This window comes from Salvelinus namaycush, chromosome 3 (genome assembly GCF_016432855.1).
Source record: "Salvelinus namaycush isolate Seneca chromosome 3, SaNama_1.0, whole genome shotgun sequence".
NCBI lineage: Eukaryota > Metazoa > Chordata > Actinopteri > Salmoniformes > Salmonidae > Salvelinus > Salvelinus namaycush.
The window spans coordinates 83,938,919-83,965,796 of NC_052309.1; the positions used below are offsets into that span (position 1 = coordinate 83,938,919).

At 42.8% G+C, this 26,878-nt stretch overlaps 1 protein-coding gene across 1 annotated transcript in view; it reads right to left on the bottom strand.

The window, feature by feature from the left end:
* Nucleotides 1-24,602, bottom strand: part of LOC120041313 (zinc finger protein GLIS2-like) — a 59,163-nt gene extending 34,561 nt beyond the window's left edge. The window contains exon 1 of the mRNA XM_038986256.1: nucleotides 23,531-24,602. The gene's annotated coding sequence lies outside the window, so the exon portion shown is untranslated. The remainder of the gene's footprint in view (nucleotides 1-23,530) is intronic.
* Between the last annotated feature and the right edge of the window lie 2,276 nt (nucleotides 24,603-26,878).

Consider the following 26,878-nt stretch of genomic DNA (forward strand, 5'->3'; position numbering starts at 1 on the left):
GGAGCCTGAAAACACCCACACACACACAAACACATCCTGGCCAGAGCTTCTGCCTCCTGCTGTACATCTGGTGCTCCGTCCCCCCTCTCCTCTCGATGCTGACACTAAGCACTAACGTAGCGTGGCTGGTGCACAGGTGTCTCCCCTCACCCGGTTCCCCCCAGGGACAGGGCGCGCCGGCCCAGGAATTCTGAACTGGTAACTTTACACCCTCTTTTTACATTCTACGTGTCCGACCACAATGAAAGCCCTGGACACCACAGCGCCACTCCCGAGGAGCTGCTTCATAAAGCTGTAGCTCCTATCATGTTACCCTGGCTATTGAAGAAGAACTCAGCTTCCCAGGAAGGGGAGAGCAGAACGGACCTTGTGTTATTAAGTTGCAGCAGACTTTATTAAAGAATCTCTACAGTTGACCAATCGCAGACGAAGGGGCGTCGACTTCAGCTTGCCTGGAGAAAAAGTGTTGTGTGCACAAACAGCCCAAAAACGAATAAAAACGAACAAAAAAGTGGTCCTAATATGTACACAACGTCTTCTGAACTGTTTGGTCTGGGCAGAATGCGGATGCCTTCAAGCTGCTCTAGTTGGTCTCGGCCCACCAGTCCCCCCATTCCTCATGCTGTCACTGCGAGGGTCCAACCTTCTCGCCCCTGGTCCCCCTCCAAACTGGTGCTGAAATATGGCAGAGGGTGTCGTTCCTTATCATGCACAATTTCCACTCTTTCCAAACGCTAGTCAGCCCTATTAATCCCCAGGCCAGTGGGCTGTTAACTGCGTGGGAGAGAGAGCAGACTTTTGGAACATTACCCAGTGGCTTACAGCTGGCTGGCTCTCTGGATTTCACCACAGAGGGAGGGAACATTACGAACAGATCTCATGGAGAGTTCAGCCACAGTGGTTGGCTGTTTGCACACCCGAAGCCTATACCCTTCACATGCTATAACCATCTCCTATATCTCCCCAATACATAGATTCTTATAGATCCAACAGCATTCACCCAAAGCTTAGCCTACAGATGCCTAGCTAGAAGGTCATATCCTCTACCTTTCAGCCATAGATCCTGCAGCCTGAATGGTAACCCCACACAATACTATCTATCCCACACCATACCTCATAATATAGTCATTTTGTGGGTGCTTATATTTGTCCTATTTCACACATGAATACAAGTATGTATTAATACGCATGTGTGAATTAGATTCAGTTTTTTACATATCCCAACTCCCCCTGAGACACCCTTGGCGAGTGGGGTCACGGCCAGGGTCACCTGTGTGATGACTGTTTGACTTCAACAATGTGACTAAAGCCTTAAAACACCACCTGTGAACCCTGAATCTATCCAGAGCAACTACCCTGTCTCTGTCTGTCTGCCTGTGTCTGCCTGTGTGTGTGTGTGTGTGTGTGTGTGTGTGTGTGTGTGTGTGTGTGTGTGTGTGTGTGTGTGTGTGTGTGTGTGTGTGTGTGTGTGTGTGTGTGTGTGTGTGTGTGTGTGTGTTCATGCCTGTGTGTGTGTGAGTGTGTGTGTGTGTATGTGCGTGTGTGTGCGTGTATGTGTGCCTGTGTGTTTGTCCTGGTGTTTTAAATGGGTTGGGCAGGTGCCATTCCTCTACATTCCTTCTCTGACCTTGTGCTCATTTCTGCTGTACTGCCTTCAGGGGAGGTCTGCCTCTGCAAAGCCAACCAGGCAGGGGAGAGCCTACAGGGGAGGTCTGCCTCTGCAAAGCCAACCAGGCAGGGGAGAGCCTGCAGGGGAGGTCTGCCTCTGCAAAGCCAACCAGGCAGGGGAGAGCCTGCAGGGGAGGTCTGCCTCTGCAAAGCCAACCAGGCAGGGGAGAGCCTGCAGGGGAGGTCTGCCTCTGCAAAGCCAACCAGGCAGGGGAGAGCCTGCAGGGGAGGTCTGCCTCTGCAAATCCAACCAGGCAGGGGAGAGCCTGCAGGGGAGGGGTGTGTGTGTGTGCGTGCGTGAGTGAGTGCGTATGAGTGTGTGCATCCTTATGTGTGTTTGTGCGATAATCTAGAAAGATATCTCCAAACATGGGCATTAAAAAAGCTATAATCTGTCTTTCTATCTCTGCTCTGTTCCGCTGGGTTCCATTAAACATACTCCGGATATATTCAGTACCAGAGAAGAAGAAGTTAACACTCCCGTACTCTACTCTGCTCTACACGCACAATACTACACACAATACTTAACACACTTCACGTGTGCTGCTTAGGGAAGGAAACATGGAAGAAAGAATGTGGAACAGTATGGAGCCCTAGAGAGAACGATGCCGGCTCTGACATAGGGAACAGTATGGAGCCCTAGAGAGAACGATGCCGGCTCTGACATAGGGAACAGTATGGAGCCCTAGAGAGAACGATGCCGGCTCTGACATAGGGAACAGTATGGAGCCCTAGAGAGAACGATGCCGGCTCTGACATAGGGAACAGTATGGAGCCCTAGAGAGAACGATGCCGGCTCTGACATAGGGAACAGTATGGAGCCCTAGAGAGAACGATGCCGGCTCTGACATAGGGAACAGTATGGAGCCCTAGAGAGAACGATGCCGGCTCTGACATAGGGAACAGTATGGAGCCCTAGAGAGAACGATGCCGGCTCTGACATAGGGAACAGTATGGAGCCCTAGAGATAACGATGCCGGCTCTGACATAGGGAACAGTATGGAGCCCTAGAGAGAACGATGCCGGCTCTGACATAGGGAACAGTATGGAGCCCTAGAGAGAACGATGCCGGCTCTGACATAGGGAACAGTATGGAGCCCTAGAGAGAACGATGCCGGCTCTGACATAGGGAACAGTATGGAGCCCTAGAGAGAACGATGCCGGCTCTGACATAGGGAACAGTATGGAGCCCTAGAGAGAACGATGCCGGCTCTGACATAGGGAACAGTATGGAGCCCTAGAGAGAACGATGCCGGCTCTGACATAGGGAACAGTATGGAGCCCTAGAGAGAACGATGCCGGCTCTGACATAGGGAACAGTATGGAGCCCTAGAGAGAACGATGCCGGCTCTGACATAGGGAACAGTATGGAGCCCTAGAGATAACGATGCCGGCTCTGACATAGGGAACAGTATGGAGCCCTAGAGAGAACGATGCCGGCTCTGACATAGGGAACAGTATGGAGCCCTAGAGAGAACGATGCCGGCTCTGACATAGGGAACAGTATGGAGCCCTAGAGAGAACGATGCCGGCTCTGACATAGGGAACAGTATGGAGCCCTAGAGAGAACGATGCCGGCTCTGACATAGGGAACAGTATGGAGCCCTAGAGAGAACGATGCCGGCTCTGACATAGGGAACAGTATGGAGCCCTAGAGAGAACGATGCCGGCTCTGACATAGGGAACAGTATGGAGCCCTAGAGAGAACGATGCCGGCTCTGACATAGGGAACAGTATGGAGCCCTAGAGAGAACGATGCCGGCTCTGACATAGGGAACAGTATGGAGCCCTAGAGAGAACAATGCCGGCTCTGACATAGGGAACAGTATGGAGCCCTAGAGAGAACGATGCCGGCTCTGACATAGGGAACAGTATGGAGCCCTAGAGAGAACGATGCCGGCTCTGACATAGGGAACAGTATGGAGCCCTAGAGAGAACGATGCCGGCTCTGACATAGGGAACAGTATGGAGCCCTAGAGAGAACGATGCCGGCTCTGACATATTTATGTTTTAAAAAAGAGCAGTGTTTTCTACTGGATGGCGGCCGGGTGATGGACAGAGCTTTGGATCTCCAACGTTATGAGAGTGTGAGTCAGCTGACAGTGTTAAAGAGTGGGAGGAGGACAGACGTGAACTGTCACTTCCTTTACAGAGCCAGCATCCAGGATCCGGTATCTAGCGTCCTCACTAGCTCAGCATCAGCTGGTTAGTAGGCTGAGTAGGTGTCCACCCATCACCGAACTGGGACTGTCCTTTCTAGTCATTCTATTTCCATGGCAACATCTGCACCGCATATTCTGATGAATGCTATTTTTCAGAAATAAACTTATGTCGATTTTGTTTATTTGTTTATTCAACTTCTATTGTCGTCCAAGAGAGGCTGAATGGCTGTTTTTTTACATGACATCTGCATAGACTTTCCAAACTTATATAAGTTCCCACATTGGCAGAAAACAGCTATGGGGCACATATGAATAAAATTTGTGCTGGCAACATCCCCGTACTGAGGGTAAATAGTTACAGACCAAACTGTGTTTTCCTCTCTGCATACAGTATGTCTATACGATTAATAATGTCTTGTGTATTGCAGGAGTTATATAGTTATAGAGCTGGGAACTCATTGAAAGTGGGGGAGACAGAAAGAAAAGGAGGTAGAAATGGAGGGAATGAAAGAGAAGGAGGGAGAGAGGCGGGAGCTGAAGTCAGAAGGTGGGTGTAGGGGAGCAGGGGAGGAGAGGAATGAGGGGAGGAGGGGAGGGAGGGGAGAGAAAGAACGGAAGGAGAAAGTGAAAGAGGAGGGAGTTAAAAAAAAGAGACAGAAGGAGTCACAGGGAGTCAGGCATGGGAGGTGGGTGGAGGAGGAGTGAAGAGGCGGGGCAAGGGCAGAGCCTCAGAGGGAGCTCTCTGCTGACAGGAATGGGATTTGCCCAGGCACAGGCAGACACAGAGCCAAGACCAGGCCCAGACTTGAGGGCCTTGTTTCTCTCTCACAAATGCCTCATACACTTTTTTTTTCTTTCTTCCTCCCTCCCTCCGTCCTTTCTCATCTTACAGAATCCCTCCCTCTTTCAATCTGTCTTTCTATTTCTCCTCAGCCACTTATTGAATATCATTGTCTCTCTCCACACTCTCTCTCCTCTCACTCCACTCTCTCTCTCCCCTAGAACAAACACACATTTACATATGTAGAATCTTAATTCGACCAGATTCTCACTGCAGAAAAATAATCCTGCAGCAACAGGAAATGTGAATTATTGTGTGGATTGTAATTCATGGACTTTTTGTAGGGGTTGATACATTATTAGTTAGAGCAAATCTGGCAAGTCTGACATTTTAGAGTGGAAATTACAAACTTTAAAAGCCTTTTTAGCCTTGAATACGTTACAAGTTTGCATTTCCTGCAACAACAGGGTGATTAAATTAAGATCCTACACCTGTACATATTCACGTGCCTTCCTTATATTTACATATTGCATTGTTGCAGTGTTATAATAGATCTATATTATTGTGGGTCTGTATACCGGAGAATCCAGGGAGAGTGTTGGCCACGTAAGTAAATAATAATACAAACCAGCTGTGGTCCCAGTTAAACTGCTGCTGTCAGGTTAGCATATGACTACCCTACCGCAGAGCTTTCTGACAGCGTTAGAGTTTCTGCAAGCTCTACATAGTCTCATTTGATAATTAATGTTACTGACCAGAGCTCAAATAGTAGAGCTCTCATTTGATAATTAATGTTACTGACCAGAGCTCATATAGTAGAGCTCTCATTTGATAATTAATGTTACTGACCAGAGTTCAAATAGTAGAGCTCTCATTTGATAATTAATGTTACTGACCAGAGCTCATATAGTAGAGCTCTCATTTGATAATTAATGTTACTGACCAGAGCTCATATAGTAGAGCTCTCATTTGGTAATTAATGTTACTGACCAGAGCTCAAATAGTAGAGCTCTCATTTGGTAATTAATGGTACTGACCAGAGCTCATATAGTAGAGCTCTCATTTGGTAATTAATGTTACTGACCAGAGCTCATATAGTAGAGCTCTCATTTGGTAATTAATGGTACTGACCAGAGCTCATATAGTAGAGCTCTCATTTGGTAATTAATGTTACTGACCAGAGCTCATATAGTAGAGCTCTCATTTGATAATTAATGTTACTGACCAGAGCTCAAATAGTAGAGCTCTCATTTGATAATTAATGTTACTGACCAGAGCTCATATAGTAGAGCTCTCATTTGATAATTAATGTTACTGACCAGAGTTCAAATAGTAGAGCTCTCATTTGATAATTAATGTTACTGACCAGAGCTCATATAGTAGAGCTCTCATTTGATAATTAATGTTACTGACCAGAGCTCATATAGTAGAGCTCTCATTTGGTAATTAATGTTACTGACCAGAGCTCAAATAGTAGAGCTCTCATTTGGTAATTAATGGTACTGACCAGAGCTCATATAGTAGAGCTCTCATTTGGTAATTAATGTTACTGACCAGAGCTCATATAGTAGAGCTCTCATTTGGTAATTAATGGTACTGACCAGAGCTCATATAGTAGAGCTCTCATTTGGTAATTAATGTTACTGACCAGAGCTCATATAGTAGAGCTCTCATTTGGTAATTAATGGTACTGACCAGAGTTCATATAGTAGAGCTCTCATTTGGTAATTAATGGTACTGACCAGAGCTCATATAGTAGAGCTCTCATTTGGTAATTAATGTTACTGACCAGAGCTCATATAGTAGAGCTCTCATTTGGTAATTAATGTTACTGACCAGAGCTCATATAGTAGAGCTCTCAGACACCTTTAAAGCTCCTGCATGCTCTAAATGTAGAGCTCTCATTTGGTAACTAAATGTTAATGTTACCGCTAGAGATCATATATTAGAGCTCTCAGACGGCTTTAGAGTGTTTGCAAGCGTTACAGTAGAGAATGCTTAGTATAGTTTTGTAAAAAAAGAGATGTTACTCATCAGAGCTCCTGCAAACTCTAGATGCAGAGCTCTCATTTGGGAGCTAAATGTTAAGTATGACCTAGGGATTAAAACCTAGAAAAGATTGAATGCAACTAACTTTGTCTAATGCTCAGAGCTCATATAGTAGAGATCTCATACCGTTTTAGAGCTCTTGCAAGCTCTAGATGCAGAGCTCTCATTTGGGAGCTTAATGTTCAGTATGACCTATATTACCTAGTCATTGCTGTTATTGTCTGTTATTACTGTTATTGTCAACCAACAAACTATAGACAAAAACCTAGAAAGAACTTCATCAAATGAACTGCTCTCCATTGTTTTGTTAACTTCTGTTTTTGTTATAACTTTGGCTTTCCTCCTGCCTTCTGTGTTAATACCCCGACTTTCCCCCATCAAGTTGTCTGGTCTGTCTATTGTTTTTAAGATGTCTCAGAGCTGCAGTTCTCTCACTCCAGAAACACAGGGCAGCTGGAGGTAGAGGAGGGAGAGAGGGGTACTGTAGGGCGAGGTGGCGCCTGGGGGTGAGGCACAGAATTGTCAGTGTTTCTTTTGGAAATGTAGCACTGCAGACAAACAGCACTGAACCCATAGCGCAGGAGAGCCTTCAAGTTAACCATGGCATATCCTACCTTAGTTCCTGACTTCAACTGTTCTCTTCTGGGACGTCCCATCCCATTCAGGTGATCAGGACTGGGGGGACTACACTAAATACAGTTTAATGAAACAACCCCCCGAGTACATGAATGATCTGTTCCAAGGAGGAAACGGTGAGGCCTTGTTGTGATTAGTGGTTACAGTTTAACTGGAGAGGTATGCATGGTCTGTGGGCTGGGAGGGTCGGTGCCGAGGCCCAGCCAGATAGGGGTGGTTTTACTGGCCTGGACCCAAATTCATAACTCAGAGTAGAAGTGCTGATCTAGGATCAGATCCCCCCCCACTTGTCCAGTTAATAATATTCATTATAATCTAAATGGCAAAACTTGTCCTAGATCAGCACTTCTATAGTCTGAAGACGAGCCCAGGGGCGAATGGGCCATATTTATAAAGCGTAGGAGGGTTGGTCTAGGATCAGTTCCCCCGTCCATGTAATCTTATTCAATTTGATCTAAAATATGAAACTGGTCCTAGATCAGCACTCCTACGGCTCTATTTTAACAAACCTAATGCAATAATGCAATGGAAAATCTAAGCACTGGCGGTAGCTATAGGTTCGGTGTGTCCGAAATATTGATTCTATTTTCATAACCAGAATTAAGGACGCAGTACAGGGCGGAGAAGTGAAAGAGCTGGGCTTTGATGAATAAACAGGTTGAATGTGTGTCGAGGCTTGACCCCTCAATGGCCAATCAGAATGGCTAAATATGTGTCTTCTTGAAGTTGTGTTTTTACAGTCTTTTATGTATTGTGTTGTCATCCACGCCGATTCGAATATTAGTCCGTTGTAGCCTATTTTGTTAAATAGTCTACACAAACAAAATAACTAAATGTCGGCCTATCCCATACTTGCTAAATATGTTGAATATGTTTTTGAACAGTAATTGCATGGCTTGAATATGTAAATATATTGTTAACATAGCATTCCCAGTGATTTAAGCCTACTGTAAAATGCATTATGTCTGAGCCATGGACGTGTCTAACGTTGTCAATAAGCCAGATTACATTCACTATTGGTAACATCTAAAAACACAGTGAATAATTCCAATCAAAATGGAATAAAACTAAACAACTTGTTTTAAAGCTCCCCGTGGGCTTATAATATTAGGCCTAAAACAACGTAGACTACAGAGGGTTTTACGCACATCCAAACTTTTCACCGAGTGAAAAGAAAGGGGGAATGTCCACTCACCGTTACTGCTCCCAAATATATCTATCTATGCCCAGTAGAGACTTTACCATGTGACAAGTAAACAAACAAACAGGTAAATATAGCCTACAAGCAGATTCGGCACCACAGACATCGATCGGAATTCCCACGATTTGACAGTTAGGTCCTACAGAGAAAAGTGGAAGACGCATTTTTTAAATACCTTGATTTTCCTAAACAGGCTTCCTACAGGCACTGACACCTTTCATGCAATGGGAATCGCACATAATGAGTACAAACGTTTCACAGAAGCTGGAAAAAAATAATGTCCAATATAAAAAGGGAAATGACTGTTTTGCTGCTTGTGATTTTTTTATAAACATTGGTGATATATATTAGGCTACTGTGTGCGCCTACACTGGCAAAATCAATACCACAACCAATTACAATACCTCTATGATCCGCTTTAAGTCGCTCTTAAATATCCCCAGTTAGGCTCACTGAAATTGCCGTATTGGCACGTGTTTTTAAGGACACACCTCAAACATTTCCACCCCTCCCACCTCAGCGCAAGTCAATCGATGTTAGACAGTTAAATTGCCGAACCTGGCGTAAGGGCTGGAAAATGCCCGTGCGGCAGTTTTTACAAGACGAAATTGCAAACTAACGTGCGTTTGACACTTGCGCCTCCTTACCGCCAGCCCAAAATAGAGCCCCTATTCTCTGAGACAATTTGTGAATAGGAGCCCACGCCTCTCAGCTCGAGTGAGTCAGGTTTCGCTACGGTCTTTATGGCAGTTCTGTCTCTACTCTCTGTGTAGGTCCAGGAGGCTGGCTGGCCATCACCACACAGACACCTCATGTCGAAACTATCCACAATATGTGTGTGTCACCTACTCCCAGTCACAAAGCAGCAGATAGTATGGCCAGACATAGATTAAGCCTATTGTCTGGACAAAGAAGCACATTTAATAGAGATTCTCCATTAAGAATGCATTTAGTCCAGGACTAGTCCTCATCTGTGTCTGGGAAACCAACCCTATGAGTATACAGCTAGTCTCACCTGCTAGGCTTCTAGGCCCTCCCATATTGTCATCACTGTTAGTGATACAACTAAGGAATCTGTATGTAGCCTACTTAATCATCTTTACTGTATCCTGACTTCTGTCTATGAGGTGTGGTAATGTGGGTTGCTCTCTCTCTTCATGTATGATTCCCCCTTCCTTCAGATGCAAGTGAACTGTTGGCATCTCCCTATAGGGAGTCTCAATCTGCACCATGAGTCTGTAGCTGGGCTGGAGACAGCGAGACCAGCCACCATATTGTGTGTGTGTGTGTGTGTGTGTGTGTGTGTGTGTGTGTGTGTGTGTGTGTGTGTGTGTGTGTGTGTGTGTGTGTGTGTGTGTGTGTGTGTGTGTGTGTGTGTGTGTCTGCCTGTGTGTGTATGGTTACCATTGTGACTGTGACAGCAACACATAATCATTTCCACCTGTAGATGATTCCAAAGTTAGTAAGAATTCTACCGCCATCGCTGTGATCAGTTTGACACAGTAACATTCCATTCCAACTCCTCACAGCAGTTGGTAGAAACGGCTGTGTTTTATTAAGCTGCTCATCTCTGATATTGTGATTCTGTTTCCCTCCAAAACAGGTGGCAGCCGAGTTGTCCCAACAAGCATAGTTGACTGAGAGTTCAGTAGGTTCTCTCTCTCTCTCTCTCTCTCTCTCTCTCTCTGACACACAAACAAACAGACACGTACACAAATAAACTGCAATTTAACAGGATTTACTTGAGGCCTGAAAATCCCATCAGGGACACATCATTTTATACCCTCAATCCCATTTCCCAACTCCATGGAGGGACAATCCCTGCAGCTCACCGTCACAGACGTCACAGCAGCACCAGTCACTTTCCCTTTCTGACAAGTATAGATAGATAGACGTATAGATACACACTGAGTGTACAATACATTAAGGACACCCCTCCCCCCTTTTGCCCCCAGAACAGCCTCAATTCATCCGGGCATGGACTCTACAAGGTGTCAAAAGCCTTCCACAGGAATGCTGGCCCATGTTGACTCCAATGCTTCTCACGGTTGTGTCAAGTTGGCTGGATGTCCTTTGGGTGGTGGACCATTTTTGACACACACAGGAAACTGTTGAAAAAACCCAGCAGCGTTGCAGTTCTAGATTTTTTAAAAGCGGTGTGCCTGGCACCTACTACCATACCCCATTCAAAGGCACTTAAATATTTTGTCTTGCCCATTCACCCTCTGAAGGGCACACATACACAATCCATGTCTCAACTGTCTTAATGTTGTGTCCATAATGTTGTGTACACTCAGTGTAGATAATAGTAGATTAAAAAACATGAGCTGGCGCACACCCAGAATAATAGTTTGTGTGGAGGTGCTGACTAACGGCCAATAAACTATAAACTATCAAAATAAAGAAAGTCGCACACTCCATGTATAAACTCCCAGCAATTTAATGGGTATTTACCAGCGTTTCGGCATCACAGACCCTGAGGAAGGCACAGTGATGCCGAAACATTGGTAAATACCCATTACATTTCTGGGAGTTTATACATGGAGTGTGCGACTTTCTTTATTTTGATAGTTTACACTCAGTGTAGATAGACATAGACAGCAACATACTTAATATCCCAGAAGAAAAGCTCAGGAACAGTAGCTCTCACATGATAATGTCAGTCATTCTATCACAAAGAGTTCTTTTCAAACAGTGCTATTCAAAGTCGGGGTCACGACACCTATTGCAGTGGGGTCGCCAAATGTCAACAACAAAAAATAGAGTACAGATTATTTTATTGGACAATATACAAAAGTTTTTGAGAAAGATAATTTGAAAAATATTTTTGGGGAGTAAATGTTTTTATTGGTTTAAAGAATTGAAGGTTATTTTTTACCTTAAAATTTGCAGATTTTAAGGTTGTGTCACGTTCCTGACCTGTTTTCTGTTAGTTTTTGTATGTGTTAGTTGGTCAGGACGTGAGTTTGGGTGGGCAGTCTATGTTTTCTGTTTCTATGTTGGTTAATGGGTACCTAATATGGTTCTCAATTAGAGGCAGGTGGTTTTCATCTCCTCTGATTGAGAATCATATTAAGGTAGGTGGTGTCACATTGTTTGTTTGTGGGTGGTTGTCTTCCGTGTCTGTGTTTGTTTGCACCATACGGGACTGTTTCGTTCGTTCATCGTTTTATGTAGTCATTTTTCCTGTTCGTGCGTTCTTCGTGTTATATGTAAGTTCGTATGTTCAGGTTTGTCTACATTCGTTTTGTTATTTTGTAAGTATTCAAGTGAAGTTCGTGTTTTTCGTCTACACTTAAATAAATTCATTATGTCTAAATACAACGCTGCAGTTTGGTTCAATCCCTGCTCCTCCTCTTCGGATGAAGAGGAGGAGGAACGCCGTTACAGGTTGTATCATTAGATTTGGGGTGGGGCGGGGTTGTCAGAAATTCTGGCAAAAAAAATGGGGTTCCCGCCAAAAAAGTTTGAATACCACTACTTTAAACCAAGAAACGGTGTGTTAAACGCTTGTGTAAGTGAGAAGAAACATGGGAGAACTACAGGGAAATGGTCTTTAAACGTCAAGTGCAGTACGCTGTCTACGGATTGCGGTTTGTTTAAATCCCGGCCTCAGCTTTCAAGAGAACTAAACTACTACCTTAGCTAGGAAGGCTTTTGGAAACCCAGCCTCTTGACTGAACCCTGTGATTGAGCGGGTGACACTCCCGCCACGAGGATCCATAGCTCCAGATAAGTGGGTGGGCTTCTCCTGGAGTCCCTCGCGGTGCTGATAAGTGTGTGAGTGTGAGGGAGTTGTCTCGGCTTGTCCCCACTTGTCTCCACTGCGTGCCTCGCCATTCACTGGCCGCTCTAATCCAGGACCCCCTGCTGCTGCGTTGCCTTTCAGCCCGACCGTAATCCACTGGCTGCTATTGGCATCCCACTGAGATATTAAATCAGACACACGCAGTCACAGAGTGTCTAACTGGGCTCTCCATTCTCCAAGCAGTGGCTGTGACACTGAAAGTTTAAACAAGCCACAGAGTAAGGCTCAGTCACACCAATAGCATCTGCTGGTTCAGAGTACTTAGCACCTCTGAATGTCATTTACGAACCGAGTGCGCACCGATTTAACTTGTAGAATCGCGTGAAAAATGACGGCAGTCCGACATCTACAGCGGGTGGTCCCTAAAACACAGCGGGCTGAACGATCTGAAGATAAACGGTAGATCCACATTCGGTGCGAGGTGTGAGAGCCTTAAAAGCGCTCGGCTAACAGTTCTCTTTGCTTGTCTTACCTGGTTATATTTCAGGGGTGCAGGTTCTAGTGGATTAAAGTGAGCAATAAGAAATCAATCTCTGCCTTTTTGATGAGTGCTCCAACTCCTTTTTAACTTGAATTAGTCTGTTTGGACGTTCTACTCCTTTTTAACTTGAATTAGTCCGTTTGGACGTTCTACTCCTTTTTAACTTGAATTAGTCTGTTTGGACGTTCTACTCCTTTTTAACTTGAATTAGTCCATTTGGACGTTCTACTCCTTTTTAACTTGAATTAGTCCGTTTGGACGTTCTACTCCTTTTTAACTTGAATTAGTCTGTTTGGACGTTCTACTCCTTTTTAACTTGAATTAGTCCGTTTGGACGTCCTACTCCTTTTTAACTTGAATTAGTCTGTTTGGACGTTCTACTCCTTTTTAACTTGAATTAGTCTGTTTGGACGTTCTACTCCTTTTTAACCTGAATTAGTCTGTTTGGACATTTTACTCCTTTTTAACTTGAATTAGTCTGTTTGGACGTTCTACTCCTTTTTAACTTGAATTAGTCTGTTGGACGTTCTACTCCTTTTAAACTTGAATTAGTCCGTTTGGACGTCCTACTCCTTTTTAACTTGAATTAGTCTGTTTGGACGTTCTACTCCTTTTTAACTTGAATTAGTCTGTTGGACGTTCTACTCCTTTTTAACTTGAATTAGTCCGTTTGGACGTTCTACTCCTTTTTAACTTGAATTAGTCTGTTTGGACGTTCTACTCCTTTTAACTTGAATTAGTCCGTTTGGACGTTCTACTCCTTTTTAACTTGAATTAGTCTGTTGGACGTTTTACTCCATTTTAACTTGAATTAGTCTGTTTGGACGTTCTACTCCTTTTTAACTTGAATTAGTCTGTTGGACGTCCTACTCCTTTTTAACTTGAATTAGTCCGTTTGGACGTTCTACTCCTTTTTAACTTGAATTAGTCTGTTGGACGTTCTACTCCTTTTAAACTTGAATTAGTCCGTTTGGACGTTCTACTCCTTTTTAACTTGAATTAGTCCGTTTGGACGTTCTACTCCTTTTTAACTTGAATTAGTCTGTTGGACGTTCTACTCCTTTTAAACTTGAATTAGTCCGTTTGGACGTTCTACTCCTTTATAACTTGAATTAGTCCGTTTGGACGTTCTACTCCTTTTTAACTTGAATTAGTCCGTTTGGACGTTCTACTCCTTTTTAACTTGAATTAGTCTGTTGGACGTTCTACTCCTTTTAAACTTGAATTAGTCCGTTTGGACGTTCTACTCCTTTTTAACTTGAATTAGTCCGTTTGGACGTTCTACTCCTTTTTAACTTGAATTAGTCCGTTTGGACGTTCTACTCCTTTTTAACTTGAATTAGTCTGTTGGACGTTTTACTCCTTTTAACTTGAATTAGTCCGTTTGGACGTTCTACTCCTTTTTAACTTGAATTAGTCCGTTTGGACGTTCTACTCCTTTTTAACTTGAATTAGTCTGTTTGGACGTTCTACTCCTTTTTAACTTGAATTAGTCCGTTTGGACGTCCTACTCCTTTTTAACTTGAATTAGTCCGTTTGGACGTTCTACTCCTTTTTAACTTGAATTAGTCTGTTTGGACGTTCTACTCCTTTTTAACTTGAATTAGTCTGTTGGACGTTTTACTCCTTTTAACTTGAATTAGTCCGTTTGGACGTTCTACTCCTTTTTAACTTGAATTAGTCCGTTTGGACGTTCTACTCCTTTTAACTTGAATTAGTCTGTTGGACGTTCTACTCCTTTTAAACTTGAATTAGTCCGTTTGGACGTTTTACTCCTTTTAACTTGAATTAGTCTGTTGGACGTTCTACTCCTTTTAAACTTGAATTAGTCCGTTTGGACGTTTTACTCCTTTTAACTTGAATTAGTCTGTTGGACGTTCTACTCCTTTTAAACTTGAATTAGTCCGTTTGGACGTTTTACTCCTTTTAACTTGAATTAGTCCGTTTGGACGTTCTACTCCTTTTTAACTTGAATTAGTCTGTTTGGACGTTCTACTCCTTTTTAACTTGAATTAGTCTGTTGGACGTTTTACTCCTTTTAACTTGAATTAGTCCGTTTGGACGTTCTACTCCTTTTTAACTTGAATTAGTCCGTTTGGACGTTCTACTCCTTTTTAACTTGAATTAGTCTGTTGGACGTTCTACTCCTTTTAAACTTGAATTAGTCCGTTTGGACGTTTTACTCCTTTTAACTTGAATTAGTCCGTTTGGACGTTCTACTCCTTTTAAACTTGAATTAGTCCGTTTGGACGTTTTACTCCTTTTAACTTGAATTAGTCTGTTGGACGTTCTACTCCTTTTAAACTTGAATTAGTCCGTTTGGACGTTCTACTCCTTTTTAACTTGAATTAGTCCGTTTGGACGTTTTACTCCTTTTAACTTGAATTAGTCTGTTGGACGTTCTACTCCTTTTAAACTTGAATTAGTCCGTTTGGACGTTTTACTCCTTTTAACTTGAATTAGTCTGTTGGACGTTCTACTCCTTTTAAACTTGAATTAGTCCGTTTGGACGTTCTACTCCTTTTTAAGTTGAATTAGTCTGTTTGGACGTTCTACTCCTTTTTAACTTGAATTAGTCCGTTTGGACGTTCTACTCCTTTTTAACTTGAATTAGTCTGTTTGGACGTTCTACTCCTTTTAACTTGAATTAGTCCGTTTGGACGTTCTACTCCTTTTTAACTTGAATTAGTCTGTTGGACGTTTTACTCCTTTTTAACTTGAATTAGTCTGTTTGGACGTTCTACTCCTTTTTAACTTGAATTAGTCTGTTGGACGTCCTACTCCTTTTTAACTTGAATTAGTCCGTTTGGACGTTCTACTCCTTTTTAACTTGAATTAGTCTGTTGGACGTTCTACTCCTTTTAAACTTGAATTAGTCCGTTTGGACGTCCTACTCCTTTTTAACTTGAATTAGTCTGTTTGGACGTTCTACTCCTTTTTAACTTGAATTAGTCTGTTGGACGTTCTACTCCTTTTAAACTTGAATTAGTCCGTTTGGACGTTCTACTCCTTTATAACTTGAATTAGTCCGTTTGGACGTTCTACTCCTTTTTAACTTGAATTAGTCCGTTTGGACGTCCTACTCCTTTTTAACTTGAATTAGTCTGTTTGGACGTTCTACTCCTTTTAAACTTGAATTAGTCCGTTTGGACGTTCTACTCCTTTTTAACTTGAATTAGTCCGTTTGGACGTCCTACTCCTTTTTAACTTGAATTAGTCTGTTGGACGTTCTACTCCTTTTAAACTTGAATTAGTCCGTTTGGACGTTCTACTCCTTTTTAACTTGAATTAGTCCGTTTGGACGTTCTACTCCTTTTTAACTTGAATTAGTCCGTTTGGATGTTCTACTCCTTTTTAACTTGAACTAGTCTTTTTGGACGTCCTACTCATTTATAACTTGAATTCGTCCGTTTGGACGTTCTACTCCTTTTTAACTTGAATTAGTCCGTTTGGACGTTCTACTCCTTTTTAACTTGAATTAGTCTGTTGGACGTTCTACTCCTTTTAAACTTGAATTAGTCCGTTTGGACGTTCTACTCCTTTTTAACTTGAATTAGTCTGTTTGGACGTTCTACTCCTTTTTTAACTTGAATTAGTCCGTTTGGACGTTCTACTCCTTTTTAACTTGAATTAGTCTGTTTGGACGTTCTACTCCTTTTTAACTTGAATTAGTCCGTTTGGACGTTCTACTCCTTTTTAACTTGAATTAGTCCGTTTGGACGTTCTACTCCTTTTTAACTTGAATTAGTCTGTTGGACGTTTTACTCCTTTTAACTTGAATTAGTCCGTTTGGACGTTCTACTCCTTTTTAACTTGAATTAGTCCGTTTGGACGTTTTACTCCTTTTAACTTGAATTAGTCTGTTGGACGTTCTACTCCTTTTAAACTTGAATTAGTCCGTTTGGACGTTCTACTCCTTTTTAACTTGAATTAGTCCGTTTGGACGTTTTACTCCTTTTAACTTGAATTAGTCTGTTGGACGTTCTACTCCTTTTAAACTTGAATTAGTCCGTTTGGACGTTTTACTCCTTTTAACTTGAATTAGTCTGTTGGACGTTCTACTCCTTTTAAACTTGAATTAGTCCGTTTGGACGTTCTACTCCTTTTTAAGTTGAATTAGTCTGTTTGGACGTTCTACTCCTTTTTAACTTGAATTAGTCCGTTTGGACGTTCTACTCCTTTTTAACTTGAATTAGTCTGTTTGGACGTTCTACTCCTTTTAACTTGAATTAGTCTGTTGGACGTTCTACTCCTTTTAAACTTGAATTAGTCCGTTTGGACGTTCTACTCCTTTTTAACTTGAATTAGTCCGTTTGGACGTTCTACTCCTTTTTAACTTGAATTAGTCTGTTGGACGTTCTACTCCTTTTAAACTTGAATTAGTCCGTTTGGACGTTCTACTCCTTTTTAACTTGAATTAGTCCGTTTGGACGTTCTACTCCTTTTTAACTTGAATTAGTCCGTTTGGACGTCCTACTCCTTTTTAACTTGAATTAGTCTGTTTGGACGTTCTACTCCTTTTAAACTTGAATTAGTCCGTTTGGACGTTCTACTCCTTTTTAACTTGAATTAGTCCGTTTGGACGTCCTACTCCTTTTTAACTTGAATTAGTCTGTTGGACGTTCTACTCCTTTTAAACTTGAATTAGTCCGTTTGGACGTTCTACTCCTTTTTAACTTGAATTAGTCCGTTTGGACGTTCTACTCCTTTTTAACTTGAACTAGTCTTTTTGGACGTCCTACTCCTTTATAACTTGAATTCGTCCGTTTGGACGTTCTACTCCTTTTTAACTTGAATTAGTACGTTTGGACGTTCTACTCCTTTTTAACTTGAATTAGTCTGTTGGACGTTCTACTCCTTTTAAACTTGAATTAGTCCGTTTGGACGTTCTACTCCTTTTTAACTTGAATTAGTCCGTTTGGACGTTCTACTCCTTTTTAACTTGAATTAGTCCGTTTGGACGTCCTACTCCTTTTTAACTTGAATTAGTCTGTTGGACGTTCTACTCCTTTTAAACTTGAATTAGTCCGTTTGGACGTTCTACTCCTTTTTAACTTGAATTAGTCCGTTTGGACGTTCTACTCCTTTTTAACTTGAATTAGTCCGTTTGGACGTCCTACTCCTTTTTAACTTGAATTAGTCTGTTTGGACGTTCTACTCCTTTTAAACTTGAATTAGTCCGTTTGGACGTTCTACTCCTTTTTAACTTGAATTAGTCCGTTTGGACGTTCTACTCCTTTTTAACTTGAATTAGTCTGTTTGGACGTTCTACTCCTTTTTAACTTGAATTAGTCTGTTGGACGTCCTACTCCTTTTTAACTTGAATTAGTCTGTTTGGACGTTTTACTCCTTTTTAACTTGAATTAGTCTGTTTGGACGTTCTACTCCTTTTTAACTTGAATTAGTCTGTTGGACGTCCTACTCCTTTTTAACTTGAATTAGTCTGTTTGGACGTTCTACTCCTTTTTAACTTGAATTAGTCTGTTTGGACGTTTTACTCCTTTTTAACTTGAATTAGTCCGTTTGGACGTTCTACTCCTTTTTAACTTGAATTAGTATGTTTGGACGTCCTACTCCTTTTTAACTTGAATTAGTCAGTTTGGACGTTCTACTCCTTTTTAACTTGAATTAGTCCGTTTGGACGTTCTACTCCTTTTTAACTTGAATTAGTCCGTTTGGACGTTCTACTCCTTTTTAACTTGAATTAGTCCGTTTGGACGTCCTACTCCTTTTTAACTTGAATTAGTCTGTTTGGACGTTCTACTCCTTTTAACTTGAATTAGTCCGTTTGGACGTTTTTTCTTGGTAAACCATTCTCAAGGTTCTAGCATCTGTTGGTACTTTCAGCAACAGGAATGTGGTTTCTATTGATTTTGATATGTTGCTGTGTGTAGGCTATTGTTGAATGATGAGCCTGATATTCTTTACCTCTTGCCTGTCATCTTGGGGAACCATGGCTCTTCCATTCAGTTTATTAGGAATTTATATTCTGGCCAAAAGAAGTCAGGACTGCTATATGCTTTACATCCTACCAACATACATAATCTGGGGGAAATATATCTCTTACATTCATTTTTAGTGTGCATTTCTTAGCTTAGCCCAAAGAAAGAAAGCCTTATAGTTCTATGTGGTTATACCCAGCAACATGTCTCTTGGTTGGCTGTCTATGTGGTTATACTCAGCAACATGTCTCTTGGTTGGCTGTCTATGTGGTTATACCCAGCAACATGTCTCTTGGTTGGCTGTCTATGTGGTTATACCCAGCAACATGTCTCTTGGTTGGCTGTCTATGTGGTTATACCTAGCAACATGTCTCTTGGTTGGCTGTCTATGTGGTTATACTCAGCAACATGTCTCTTGGTTGGCTGTCTATGTGGTTATACCCAGCAACATGTCTCTTGGTTGGCTGTCTATGTGGTTATACCCATCAATATGTCTCTTGGTTGGCTGTCTATGTGGTTATACTCAGCAACATGTCTCTTGGTTGGCTGTCTATGTGGTTATACCCAGCAACATGTCTCTTGGTTGGCTCTCTATGTGGTTATACTCAGCAACATGTCTCTTGGTTGGCTGTCTATGTGGTTATACCCATCAACATGTCTCTTGGTTGGCTGTCTATGTGGTTATACTCAGCAACATGTCTCTTGGTTGGCTGTCTATGTGGTTATACCCAGCAACATGTCTCTTGGTTGGCTGTCTATGTGGTTATACCCAGCAATATGTCTCTTGGTTGGCTGTCTATGTGGTTATACCCAGCAACATGTCTCTTGGTTGGCTGTCTATGTGGTTATACCCAGCAACATGTCTCTTGGTTGGCTGTCTATGTGGTTATACCCAGCAACATGTCTCTTGGTTGGCTGTCTATGTGGTTTTACCCAGCAATATGTCTCTTGGTTGGCTGTCTATGTGGTTATACTCAGCAACATGTCTCTTGGTTGGCTGTCTATGTGGTTATACCCAGCAACATGTCTCTTGGTTGGCTGTCTATGTGGTTATACTCAGCAACATGTCTCTTGGTTGGCTGTCTATGTGGTTATACCCAGCAACATGTATCTTGGTTGGCTGTCTATGTGGTTATACCCATCAATATGTCTCTTGGTTGGCTGTCTATGTGGTTATACCCAGCAACATGTCTCTTGGTTGGCTGTCTATGTGGTTATACCCATCAATATGTCTCTTGGTTGGCTGTCTATGTGGTTATACCCAGCAACATGTCTCTTGGTTGGCTGTCTATGTGGTTATACCCAGCAACATGTCTCTTGGTTGGCTGTCTATGTGGTTATACCCAGCAACATGTCTCTTGGTTGGCTGTCTATCTGGTTATACCCAGCAATATGTCTCTTGGTTGGCTGTCTATGTGGTTATACCCAGCAACATGTCTCTTGGTTGGCTGTCTATGTGGTTATACCCCGCAATATGTCTCTTGGTTGGCTGTCTATGTGGTTATACCCAGCAATATGTCTCTTGGTTGGCTGTCTATGTGGTTATACCCAGCAACATGTCTCTTGGTTGGCTGTCTATGTGGTTATACTCAGCAACATGTCTCTTGGTTGGCTGTCTATGTGGTTATACCCAGCAATATGTCTCTTGGTTGGCTGTCTATCTGGTTATACCCAGCAACATGTCTCTTGGTTGGCTGTCTATGTGGTTATACCCAGCAACATGTCTCTTGGTTGGCTGTCTATGTGGTTATACCCAGCAACATGTCTCTTGGTTGGCTGTCTATGTGGTTATACCCAGCAACATGTCTCTTGGTTGGCTGTCTATGTGGTTATACCCAGCAACATGTCTCTTGGTTGGCTGTCTATGTGGTTATACCCAGCAACATGTCTCTTGGTTGGCTGTCTATGTGGTTATACCCAGCAACATGTCTCTTGGTTGGCTGTCTATGTGGTTATACCCAGCAACATGTCTCTTGGTTGGCTGTCTATGTGGTTATACCCCGCAATATGTCTCTTGGTTGGCTGTCTATGTGGTTATACCCAGCAACATGTCTCTTGGTTGGCTGTCTATGTGGTTATACCCAGCAACATGTCTCTTGGTTGGCTGTCTATGTGGTTATACCCATCAATATGTCTCTTGGTTGGCTGTCTATGTGGTTATACCCAGCAACATGTCTCTTGGTTGGCTGTCTATGTGGTTATACCCAGCAACATGTCTCTTGGTTGGCTGTCTATGTGGTTATACCCAGCAACATGTCTCTTGGTTGGCTGTCTATGTGGTTATACCCAGCAACATGTCTCTTGGTTGGCTGTCTATGTGGTTATACCCAGCAACATGTCTCTTGGTTGGCTGTCTATGTGGTTATACCCATCAATATGTCTCTTGGTTGGCTGTCTATGTGGTTATACCCCGCAATATGTCTCTTGGTTGGCTGTCTATGTGGTTATACCCAGCAATATGTCTCTTGGTTGGCTGTCTATGTGGTTATACTCAGCAACATGTCTCTTGGTTGGCTGTCTATGTGGTTATACCCAGCAATATGTCTCTTGGTTGGCTGTCTATGTGGTTATACTCAGCAACATGTCTCTTGGTTGGCTGTCTATGTGGTTATACCCAGCAACATGTCTCTTGGTTGGCTGTCTATGTGGTTATACCCAGCAACATGTCTCTTGGTTGGCTGTCTATGTGGTTATACCCAGCAACATGTCTCTTGGTTGGCTGTCTATGTGGTTATACCCATCAATATGTCTCTTGCACACATGCACACATGCACACACACACACTTGAGGCGTGAGACCTTGGAATAGGATCACCACCACAGAGATACACAGCTGGACATCAGTGGACATCTGGCCTGTGGCCAGACTGACCGACTGACTGACTGCCTCACAGAGAGCAGCAGTGAATACTGTAGTGAGTGGGAACATCATTACCATGCTGGCTAACCATGCTGCTGTCTGATGAAAACCGCTAACCCTCATGAGAACTGATCTCAGTCATCTCTCAGTCTGTCGCTCATCAGCTGATTGGATAAACAGAGTCATGTAGTGTGTGTGTGTGTGTGTGTGTGTGTGTGTGTGTGTGTGTGTGTGTGTGTGTGTGTGTGTGTGTGTGTGTGTGTGTGTGTGTGTGTGTGTCCGTTCGTGCGTTCCTCTTTGGGTGTGTGCGTGCGTTCATGCGTATGTGTGTTTTTTTCTGTGTCTTCATATGTGTGTCCACATGCACGTGCCTGTGTCTATGTAGATGTGAACAGCACCTGGAATACGGCCCTCACACATAGTCTCATAGTTCACAGCAGTATTATGGATGAAATGGTGGCCAGGGGGCTAGGGTGGGAGGCAACTCTCTAGGAGAGTCAATATCCCCTTCTCTTCCTGTTCTTCTTCCCCAAAACCTCCAGTGGGCCCCCAGCCAGACCTCCCTCCAGTGAGTCTCATATATATATATATATATATCTGTCTGTTTGACACACAGTAGGCTACACACACACACTTAAGAAACATATTCAAAAACACCAACCCCTTGAAAACATTCAAACATTCATCCAGCCCCCAACCAACCCCCTCCAATCCAACCCCCTCCAATCCAACTACTCCAATCCAACCCCCTCCAATCCAACCCCCTCCAATCCAACCCCCCTCAGAAAGAGTGTGCCTGGGTTCATAATGTAATGTTTTATAATGATCAGGCCTCCTCATGGGTTGGTTAACTGTATTCTGCCTTGGCAGGCCTAAGCCCTTTTCCCTGGCCTCATCTGGGACAATGGGAGGCAGCCAATCGGGAGAGGCTCTGTCCCAAACCTGCTCCCCGAGCTCCAAATGTGCACACCATTAGGCGCAGGGACAGAGCAATTGCTTAATTGGAGGAAAATAGCCTCTTTATCCAGGCTTCTGCCCACACAGATCATCTGCTGCCCCATTGCCCAGTACAGTGTAGCTGTCCTGGTCTGCTATTGGTTTGGGTGCTTGGCCCTTGAGAGCAACGCTGAATTAAGTTTTGTTAAATTGGGAACTGGCAACATAATAATGGTGATATTTCATGACAATGCCGTTATTGGATCCCAGTGTTGTTTGTTCACCTGATGTTATGAGAGAACATTGTGTCTTTAGGGTTTGCAATAGCATATTTTTGTTTAAGGCTTTGAATATTGATAATGTATCACAGTAAACTGATGTGATGGTAGGAATAATACCGATAGTGTTCTGCTTCTGGTTCTGAGTCTGATTCCATTCCATCATCTCGCAGAACTGAAATCCTTGACATGCCCCGCGCATATGGCTTCACTATTTGAGGCGACGCTACCCCACAAGGAGAGTAGGCCTCGCTTGCCATGCGCGCTCTGAAAATGTGTTTCTGGGGGAATTCTACTTTTTGTTGGGTGTGACTGTCAAGCAGACATGTCGTGTCCCTATGAATATGAGGAATGACACGGTGTCTTTGTGAATTACAGACGCTGGCGGTGCACGTAGGCCTACGCCATGGCCAGTGTATAAAGATATGACAGGCAGTCCAGGCGGAGCGGCGGCGGCTCTGGACAACGGAGCAGGGCTGGCGCACCGCTGTGGACTCAGAAATTAGGTCAGTCCGCCCTGTCCTCCTTGAACTCTGCCCATTTCACATTTCAGCGACTATCTCGGACACACAATACCACATTTACAAACATCAAATATACCATACGGGAACGAACTGCACGTGCAAATTATGTAACGCCTATATGTCATCCAGTGTAACAATAACCCGACGCAGAGAAGGATAGAGGGAAGGATATAGGGGAGTTGTAGGCTAAAGGCAACGGGCTTACCTTAGGGAAAAATCCCGTGGATATGGCCGAGATGTCTCCGATCTATTCCCTCTCCGGCAACAAACTTTCCACTCAGTATGTTTGTGCAAAATACTCTCGATGACAATTTCCCCTTGCAATTCTGTAATGTTGTCCGCGTTCAAAGCGCTAAACGAGGCTGACACGTCTAAATGAAATAGTATGTGTTGAGTGAGGCGGTCCGTTCCCAGACCATTGGTTTGAAAAAGAAAATGGAAAATGGAATAAAACGAAGATGATAAGACTCTTCCACAAGCAATAGGAGATAAAAGTATAGTGTTGATGTCAGTTACCGGGGATGAGATAATTTCACGTCGCCAGAAACCCGTTAAATTTAGGCTAAACACCCAAAAACTGTATCCATAGTCTAAACTGTTCCGTTTTGGAAAATTATGATCACTGGTTGTTAAATGTGCATCAAAATTACGCGTTCGGTTTCGTCTTGGATTCAAAGTGCATCGCTTAATGGCAACGCTGGTCAATTAGGGTGTTCAATGGGTGGTCGTTCTCCAGGGAGTAGGCTATAGGAGGGGTGCGCTGGGAGATACAGAGCCGAGAGATGTCGCGAGGGGGGGGGGGGGGGGGGGGGTCTTCTTCGCTCGTTATGTTTCCAGATGCCGACTCCCTGTGGTTACAAACGGAGGTGTTGTCCTTATAGCTTTCTATTCTTCTATTTCTCCCTGTCTCTCACTCTTTCTCTTGCTCTTTTCTGTTCTCGCCTATTTAGTCCTCAAGGAGACGTGATTGGTAAGGTGGTCTCCCCGCGTCCGTCTGAGAGGACCCGAGCCAGCCCGTGATCTCCCTCTCCTCGCGCGCAGCAGACTAGCCCCGACTCTGCCAGCTCAGCGCATGCTTCCTGCTCCGCCCATCCACCATGGGCAGTCAGTCCTCAGCTACTCTCAAAACAAGTCTCTCTCCTTCCCCGCTGAACATACCTTTTTCTTTAACCCGCTTTAACTCTTACAATGACCCATACAGAAAAATAATAATGGATATTTATGTGTTAGGAGACAATTGGTTTGCATGTTTTAACGCATCTGTGTTACTGGACACGTCTCTGTTTCCCCAAGTTTAAACAGGAAATTGCTGAGCTTCTTTAAAAAAAACTCCTTGCCACATATTTGGTGCTCACATTTAACCCGTTAACTTCTTTATATTCAACAAACGTGTTTCTTAATTGTTTTGGTGTCTTATAAGTGACATTTGCTTATTTTCTATTCATTCGCGTTCAGTTTATTAGAGATGATGGGAGAAAATAGTACTATTATAAATATACCTATATAAAGCCTATATTTTTGTCTATTGTTATTCAATTACTAAATTAATTTAGGAAATTACAGGGACCAATCAATGTACTTAGGCTACCTACCAAGTCAATGAATTCCTAATGCAATAGGTGGCACATACCTAGGCCCATAGCCCTAATAATTCTTGCAGTGCACCATTAGGTATAGCCCACTTGTGTTGCTTAGGGAGAACTCCGATACACTGCCTCGGAGTACCAAAAACCCCAGAGCAATTATGGTGTTTCAGGTAAGTGCTGAACCAGTAACATTGTTTTACCTCATCCAACCACCAGAGGTCGTGTCAGTAACAGTAAATTGTGAATTTTGACTCTCCAATCTGTTCCTACAAAGTGAGCAGGCTTTTGTTCCAGCTCAGCATTAATACGCCATATTATCTTGACGAGTAGTTAATAATAATACATGTTTAAATGTCACATGCAGTGAAATTGGTTGTCTTACAGGGTCAGACATAATGGTACAGCGCCCATGGAGCAAATTAGGTTTAACTGCCTTGCTCAAGAACACATTGACAGATTTCCGATTTTTCACCTTGTCAGCTTGGGTATTCAAACCTGCGACCTTTCGGTTACTCACCCAACACTAACCGCTAGGCTACCTGCCGCCCAGTTGTGTCTGGTGTTTTAGTGCTGGGTTGCACATATGTCTAGCTCTCCCAAGACTAGGACTAATGATCAAGTCCAACATAACTTCATCATTGATCATGTAAATTGTGCATGATATTGGGTGAATACGTCTGTCTCGGGGAAAATATGGGTAAATATGTCTGGGGCATACATTAAGTAACAATGAAGTTATGCAACACCTACGTTGTGTACAGAACTCTTTGGACCTATAGTGGCTGGTAACTACACTAAAGTACACAAATAAACATAGCCTATATTAATGTGTTAATAATTATTATTGATGAAAACAGCCATGCAAACAGGTTATTTAAGGTGAACGGTAAGTCGTGTGTAGCACCACAGCCACCAGACAGACAGTTATCACATAACTCTAAACATAATGGCAGGTCGACAACATTACTTGACTGTATAGCCTTTAAGTGTAGGCCTATGTGCATAAATCAGCTTGCGTGAACCTGTTATATTAGAAACTTTAAAGTAAATATATGCAAAATAACTTGTAACAGATAACATTATAACATATAACAATAGCCCCCATGCAACATGTTCACACACATATTATGTTCATGTTAGACTGAAGGGTATGAACATGACACTTAACTAATTCATTATATTCCTGTTCAACTGTGTTGCCTTCGTCCTTTTGTGGTATTATGCCAGTGTCCCTGGCTGTCCTCCAGGGCCTGTGTGTGTTACCAGTGTCCTGGAGGAGAAGTGTAGCCCTATGAGCAATGATGACTGGTGCAAAAATATGTAATAACAGATTAACTACCACCTTTACCGATGTACAGTATGTTATATTTGTTGCAGAGGGTTTTTTGCTCCTGTAAACCGTATCCAGTTGTTCATTTGCTTTATGACTAGGTAGACTACTGAATAAACACTGTTGGGAATGCTCAGATTCAGGTGTGAAGGGCAGAATCAGAAACGAGACTGGAGTCATGTGTTTAGGCTCTTAATGGTTAACCATATTAGTTATGTAATAGGCTACTTTGCTTATAATTATGTGTATAGGCTATGACACTAACAATGTTCTCTGAAATAATGCAAAATGCTCTAATCATTCCTGCCCTCCATTTATTACAGGTATGTTATTCAGACCATTCAGATCATATGGGCACAGTATTAAAGTTACATAGGAATGTGGAATAGATGAAGTCTCTTTAGTAGCTGAAAATAGTTGTGTATTGTCAATGTCATCTGCAATATTGTGTATGTTGCATGGTGCATCATGCTGCAGGACATGCGCCAGGTCTTCCTTTTCCATATCAGGATGTAGCCTGACCACCCAGTGAGCTCCTTTAGCCTAGAAGCTAAACCAGCTGACTGCAGGCTTTCATTTTTTTATCAATGAATCTAGGTCCAGCCTATCTATGATGTCATATAAAGACTATTCATCG